The sequence below is a fragment of the Podarcis erhardii genome (genome assembly GCF_964252035.2).
Source record: "Podarcis erhardii genome assembly, chromosome: 4".
NCBI classification, from domain to species: domain Eukaryota; kingdom Metazoa; phylum Chordata; class Lepidosauria; order Squamata; family Lacertidae; genus Podarcis; species Podarcis erhardii.
The window spans coordinates 8375421-8382277 of NC_138508.1; the positions used below are offsets into that span (position 1 = coordinate 8375421).

Genomic DNA, 6857 nt, shown 5'->3' on the forward strand with positions numbered 1-6857 from the left:
TGGGTTCTGGCACCAGTGACCTTTAATGACTAGGAACCCACAGTGACGAAAAAATAAAAAATAAAATAAAACCCCAGGACTAATAATTGTTAACATCTCACTGGAATCGGTAATGTTTTGGGCAAGGAATTTTGTTCTGTTTCTTTGCTCTTCCCTGTTTTGTCCTCGTCTTTCAATTCAACGCTTAAGAGTTGTCATCATAACTTAAAAAGACTGTGTGTCGGCACCCTCGCTCGCGCCAGTGAAAACTTAAACAAGTATATAAAAATATGCCATTAAATCCGTATCGACAATCAAGACTCGAGGGCGTTATGTACAGAGGAGGCGATATATACCAATATTTACAGTAAGTCTTCGGCAGCGAAGGAGGTCAGTAAGAGAGTTAAACTTTGAGATGGGGAGGAGCGGCTTGTCACTGGAAAGAGAGACTTGCTACCACCAGCCTTTTCCGCTCCAAAGTCATTCTGTTTAAGGTGTTTTCCATGCAACCACAACAACAACAACCACAAGCGCAACACTGCAAAGGCAGACTGTGGAGTGGAGGTTTTCAGAAATGCTTCCCCCATTACATCAGTCGCTATATTTGGTGGTGATGTGGGAGCCACATTCCACAAATATCCAAATGTTCACATTTCGGTACCCAGCCTGGGCTTCATTTCGTGCTGATCCTCAGCCCAGAAAATCTATACGATGTCACAACCGAGTCCTGGGATATGTGAATCGATTAGGAGGGGGAAATGCCTCTGATCATGTGCAGAGCGCACGCCACTGAGCAAGCACAGCATATTCTCAACGCACAGGATTAAGGAGCAGGGAGGGCTTTTCATGGCAGATTGTGTGCTTCCCAGGAAGAGTGAAGCCTTTGCGCCTCTTTGGAAATCAGGCTCCTATTCCCAAGACCTGCACAAAAGATATGTTTCTTTGCGGCAAAGCCAGCCACTGAGAAAGCAAATTTTTTTTGCACATTAAGTTCACGGGAGCAAGGTTGCATACACGCACCAGGCCACACACATCACTGAGGACTAGAATCAGAATTCAAAACAGCTGCTTCCCGTAGTAGGAACCAATTAATCAATATTTATATGTCTTTTAGGCACAAGGAATGAAAGGAGTTAGGAAGAGGAAGCGCTGTTCATGGCAATGTACACTTGCCCTTGGTCAAACAGGCCTGGCAGGTTTGTGCTGCAGTGTTTCAGAAACCTGCACAACCTATTTGACCAGAGGCGAGAGCGGGATAAACGGAGCATGCATGTATTAACGCCGTAAGCAAAGCTTCTCTATTGTGTATCCTTAGCCCCAAAATGTATTTCCAGTGCCATTTTGGATACACATAACAGGTTACGTCTGACGCAGGTTTTGTGGTGTTCGTCAACAAAACAGTGCATCAGCAGCACCCCTCAAAACTTATCGATACCAGAGGTCCAGGAATACACATTCCTTTGGGAGAAGATAGGGAATATCTTCCCTTCCAAGCCACAGAGAAGCCTTCCCCACCATGCTGCCCTCTAGATGTCTTGCAAATGACAGCTGCTGACAGTTATGACCGGGAGAGGAGCCATGCTGAAGAAGCCTACCATAGGGCTATAAACGATTCCACCCCTTTGAGTGTTCGAATCTCGAAACAAGACCAAGGGAGATCCGTGAGCATCACAGCTCTTTTGAGAATGCAGGAAGTAAACTTTGTTTGTGTCGGAAAACCTGGAGAGGAAAGTGGGGTGGGTGAGGGTCGTATCTGATTCTTGCATAGAAGTGCTGCCAAACTAACTTTGGGTATTTGGGGCACAGCTGTCAACTTTTCCTTTTTCTTGCGAGGAATCCTATTTGGAATAAGGGAATTTCCCTTAAAAATGGGAAACATTGACCACTATTATTTGGGGGGGACAGGACTTGCTCATCGTCAGTTTGTTTCTGATGCTGAATCATGCATCCCATAATGACCAGGGGTCTATAGCAGGGTTTCCCAGATGTCAGAGAGCCGACGTAAGTAGCCCAATTGAATGTGGTGGGGCAACTTTGGTCTAAACCTGCACACACGATCAGGCCGCAAGTTAAAAGCCTAAGAAGAGGGGGCTGGATCAGTCCACAGGGACCGATGAGATGCCTGTGGGAAACATGCGAGCAGGATTCGAACACGAGAGCAAGTCTCCCCTACTGTGGTTTCCAGCAACAGAAGCATTGATGCCTCCCATTGTGGCAGCAGAGTGTGGCCAATGGGGCCAGAAACCACTGAAAGCCCTCTGCTCCATGAATTTGTCCAATCCCCTTTTAAAGTTGGGTCCCACCCATCAGTTATGAGGTTCTCCCTTCCGGTCCTTTGTGACGGGTTTACATGGCAGTCACTAGTCAAACATGAAAGTCCTTAGTTTTGCAACGGCCAAGAGGTTGCTTGCCTATGGTAACCTAGAGCAGTGTTTCCAACCTTGGGCCTCCAGATGTTTTTGGCCTACAACTCCCATCACCCCTAGCTAGCAAGACCAGTGGTCAGGGATGATGGGAATTGTAGTTCAAAAACAGCTGGAGGCCCAAGGTTGGGAAACACTGACATAGAGCACCCACAGGAGCTAATAACAGATGTCTACTTTTGTCTGTGATAAAGAAGGCTGAGCGCCAAAGAATGGATGCTTTTGAATTCTGGTGCTGGAGGAGACTCTTGAGAGTCCCATGGACTGCAAGAAGATCAAACCTCTCCATTCTGAAGGAAATCAGCCCTGAGTGCTCACTGGAAGGACAGATCCTGAAGCTGAGGCTCCAAGACTTTGGGCCACCTCATGAGAAGAGAAGACTCCCTGGAAAAGACCCTGATGCTGGGAAAGATGGAGGGCACAAGGAGAAGGGGAGGACAGAGGACGAGATGGTGGGACAGTGTTCTCGAAGCTACCAGCATGAGTTTGACCAAACTGCGGGAGGCAGTGGAAGACAGGAGTGCCTGACGTGCTCTGGTCCAGGGGGTCACGAAGAGTCAGACATGACTAAACGACTAAACAACAACAACAATCTGTGATCCTGCACCACAGCTAGCCCATAGGAGGTTGCCAGACTACAATTCCTGCTATCCCTCAACTTTGGCCCTGCTGCTTGAAGTTGTAGTCCAACGACATCTGCAGAGCATCGCTTTGCCTACACCTGCGCTGCCTTCCACACTTGGGGGATTCTCGGCCTGGCCTCAGTAAGACAGGTTAGGGGGGACCCCTAAAACCCACACACTCGTGCACCTGCTGGGGTGAACATGAGTTGGCTTGTGAGCAAGCACAAACCCAGGGAACTCATGTGGACACATAGGGAACGTTCGTAACGCTAACCGGGTCCGTGGGGGATTTTGCATTTTGTAGTCGATTTGGCTCAGCAGAAGATGGAGAACGTGAACGAACGGATCGGATATGTTTTGTACATCGCCTGGGGTATCTGCAAAGCTTCCGCGTTCATTTTGCATACCGCCTGAGCAATCTGCAGAGTCTCCAAGCGCAAAATGCTTAACATTCTAACGCGAAGACTGAGCAACAGGCAAAAATCTCCCCTTCCTACATTGCACTCACACAGTATGATTTGATCTTAGCCCATGGAGTATTTCAAGCGTTCCACATACCTCATCTTCATGTAATCATTACAACAACCCTGTAGGCTGGTCAGTTTGTTAACCCCAAATCTGAAGACGGAACGGCTGTCTAAGGCAAACTGCTGAGCTCATGCAAGTGGCAAGATTGAGTCGGGACTGCTTAATTTTCACAGGTATACACCAATTTAAGGAAGGATTTTATATCTCTGTGTTCCATTTTGTAGATGGCAAGGTCATGATGAAGACACGCAGTCTGTGACCTCCTAAATTCTATTTCTGGAATGCAAACAACTGTTCAGGGTCAGGCCCCTCCGTGACCTGTATATCCTGAGCAGAATCCCTGTTCCAAAAACAGAGTTCCCATCCCTCCTGGTTTCAAAGAAAGGTATGGAAACGGGGATTGCAAAATTAAAGCACCGAGAATAGATGCAGGTTAAAAGAACTAATATGGGTGCGTTTTCCGCATTTCATGGAAACAGCTTCTGAATCAGATTATGTGCATCGTGTATTGCATTCTGCCAGGGCATGCAGATTAAACCTTGCTCCTCAGGACTCATTTCTGAAAGAGTCCTCGGCGCTCATCACGTGATCCAATGGAGACAAACAGCACACACGCACACACACACATCCCGCGCGAAAAGAAATACAGTGGTGCCCCGCAAGACGAACGCCTCGCAAGACAGAAAACCCGCTAGACGAAAGGGTTTTCCGTTTTGGAGGCGCTTCGCAAAACGAATTTCCCTATGGGCTTGCTTCGCAAGACGAAAATGTCTTACAGTTCTTGCGGGGTTTTTCCCCTCCCCCCCTTTTCCTAAGCCCTAAGCCGCTTATCAGCTGATCCGCTAAAAGCCACTAAACCGCTAATAGCGCTAATCCGCTAAGCTGTCAATGGGCTTGCTTCGCAAGACGAAAAAACCACTATATGAAGAGCCTCACGGAACGGATTAATTTCGTCTTACGAGGCACCACTGTACACATCAAATCCAGGCTGAGTGGCTTTGAATGAAAAACTCAATTTTCTAAGTGCGCCAGTCCATCCTATGGATTCCAAAACCTCCTAGGGGGAATTCAGCAGTGAGAAGTGAACCAGACAGGGGGCCTTCTCAGTGGTGGCGCCCGCCCTGTGGAACGCCCTCCCATCAGATGTCAAGGAAATAAGCAACTATCTGACTTTTAGAAGATACTTGGAGGCAGCCCTGGATAGGGAAGTTTTAAATGTTTGATGTATGACTTACTGTTTTTAAATTTTGTTGGAAGCTGCCCAGAGGTGGCTGGAGCAACCTGGTCAGATGGGCGGGGCACAAATTATAGCATTATTAGTATTATTGCAAAATGGGATGCGAGTGGCTCTGTGGGTTAAACTACAGAACCTAGGACTTGCTGCAGAAGGTCAGCGGTTCGAATCCCCGCGAAGGGGTGAGCTCCCGTTGTTCAGTCCCTGCTCCTGCCCACCTAGCAGTTTGAAAGCACGTCAAAGTGCAAGTAGATAAATAGGTACCGCTCCGGCGGGAAGGTAAACAGCGTTTCCGTGCGCTGCTTGGTTCGCCAGAAGCGGCTTAGTCATGCTGGCCACATGACCCGGAAGCTGTACGCCGGTTCCCTCGGCCAGTAAAGCGAGATGAGCGCCGCAACCCCAGAGTCGGCCACGACTGGACCTAATGGTCAGGGGGCCCTTTACCCTTTACTTTTTTATTATTGCAAAGCTGAGTGTCAAACCTTTACCATTTGGCTTCAAAATCTGAGTTCTGGTCTGAAATGCGGATTATGAAGCTCAGTTTTATGATGTAAGTTGCCTTTGGTCTTTTTATAAAGTGGATGGGTAGGATGGAGGGATTTTAAATTTTGTACCTAACTCATATGAAGTCTGGGTGAAATTTTCTATCTCTAGGACCTAATCAAAACAAATTCTTCAGTCTAAACAAATATTTTCTTCTTCTTTGGCAATCGCTCGCACCTGAGTAAGATTGTCTTCCATGAACGCGATCTTAACAGTGAGCCTGTGACTGTGGAGGCCAATTCTGGATCCACACGTCCTTCCACAGTGGGGACATAGGCTTCTGGGCGGGAATTGATCACAGTGTGGATTTGCCAAGCGTGCCTTCCTCTTAGCACGTTTCTCCCTTGCGTCCTGAGTTCAAGCATCTTCAAAGCCCATGACACCTTTGGTGAAGGCTGTTCTCCAACTGGAGCACTCGCAGGCCAGTGTTTCCCAATTATTGGTGTATATACTACATTTTTTAAGACTTGCCTTGAGACAGTCTTTAAACCTCTTTTGTTGACCACCAGCATATGCTTTCCATTTTAAAGTTCGGAATAGAGTAGTTGCTTTGGAAGACGATCATCAGGTATCCACACAACATGACCAGTCCAACGAAGTTGATGTCGAAGAATCATTGCTTCAACACTGGGGATCTTTACTTCTTCCAGTACAGTGACATTAGTTCACCTGTCTTCCCAAGTGACGTGTAACATTTTTCGGAGACACTGTTGATGGAATCTTTCGAGGAGTTGGAGCTGCTGTTTGTAAGCGGTCCATATTTCATAGGCATGCAGTAGGTTTGGTAGTACAATAGCTTTGTAAAGCAGCATTTTGGTTTCCCTGCGAATGTCCCAGTCCTCGAACACTCTGCACTTCAATCAGGAGAAAGCTGCACTCGCAGAGCTCAGGCAGTGCTGGATTTCGGCATCAATGTTGGCCCTTGTGGAAAGATAACCGCCCAGGTAGGAGAAGTGATCAACATTTCCGAAAGTTACACCATTGAGTTGGAATTGTGGTGCAGCAGAAATGTTGTTTTGTGCTTGTTGGTGCAGCACTTTGGTTTTTTGGATGTTGAGCAACAGACCAAGCTTTTCACAAGCTTCTGCGGAGATATTTAGGATGGTTTGGAGGTCATCCTCTGAATGTGCATACGCTACGTTGTCATCAGCATACTGAAGCTCTATGACAGAAATTACAGTAACCTTACTCTTTGCTTTCAGCCTACTCAGATTAAAGAGTTTCCATCTGTACAATATATGATTTCTACTCCAGTGGGGAGTATTCCTTTGACAAAGTGTAGGATCATGGCAATGAAAATAATAAATTGAGTTGGGGGGATAACAGAACCCTGTTTAACACCTGATCCCACTGTGAATGGTTCATTTTGAGAGCCATTGTTATCTGTGACTGTTGCTGTCATATTATCATGAAGGAGCAGAATGATGTTTACAAATTTATCTGGGCAGCTAATTTTCAGAAGGACAGTCCACGGGGCATTACAATTTACAGTGTTGAAGGCCTTAGTCAGGTCAATAAACACCATAT

At 46.8% G+C, this 6857-nt stretch overlaps 1 long non-coding RNA gene across 1 annotated transcript; it reads right to left on the reverse strand.

Moving 5' to 3' along the window:
- On the reverse strand, positions 1-4195 carry LOC309341313. Its single transcript, XR_014156200.1, has 2 exons — positions 2544-4195; positions 1-2400 (listed from the first exon to the last, which is right to left on the reverse strand). It is a non-coding gene; the product is annotated as an uncharacterized lncRNA (long non-coding RNA).
- Positions 4196-6857: the final 2662 nt, after the last annotated feature.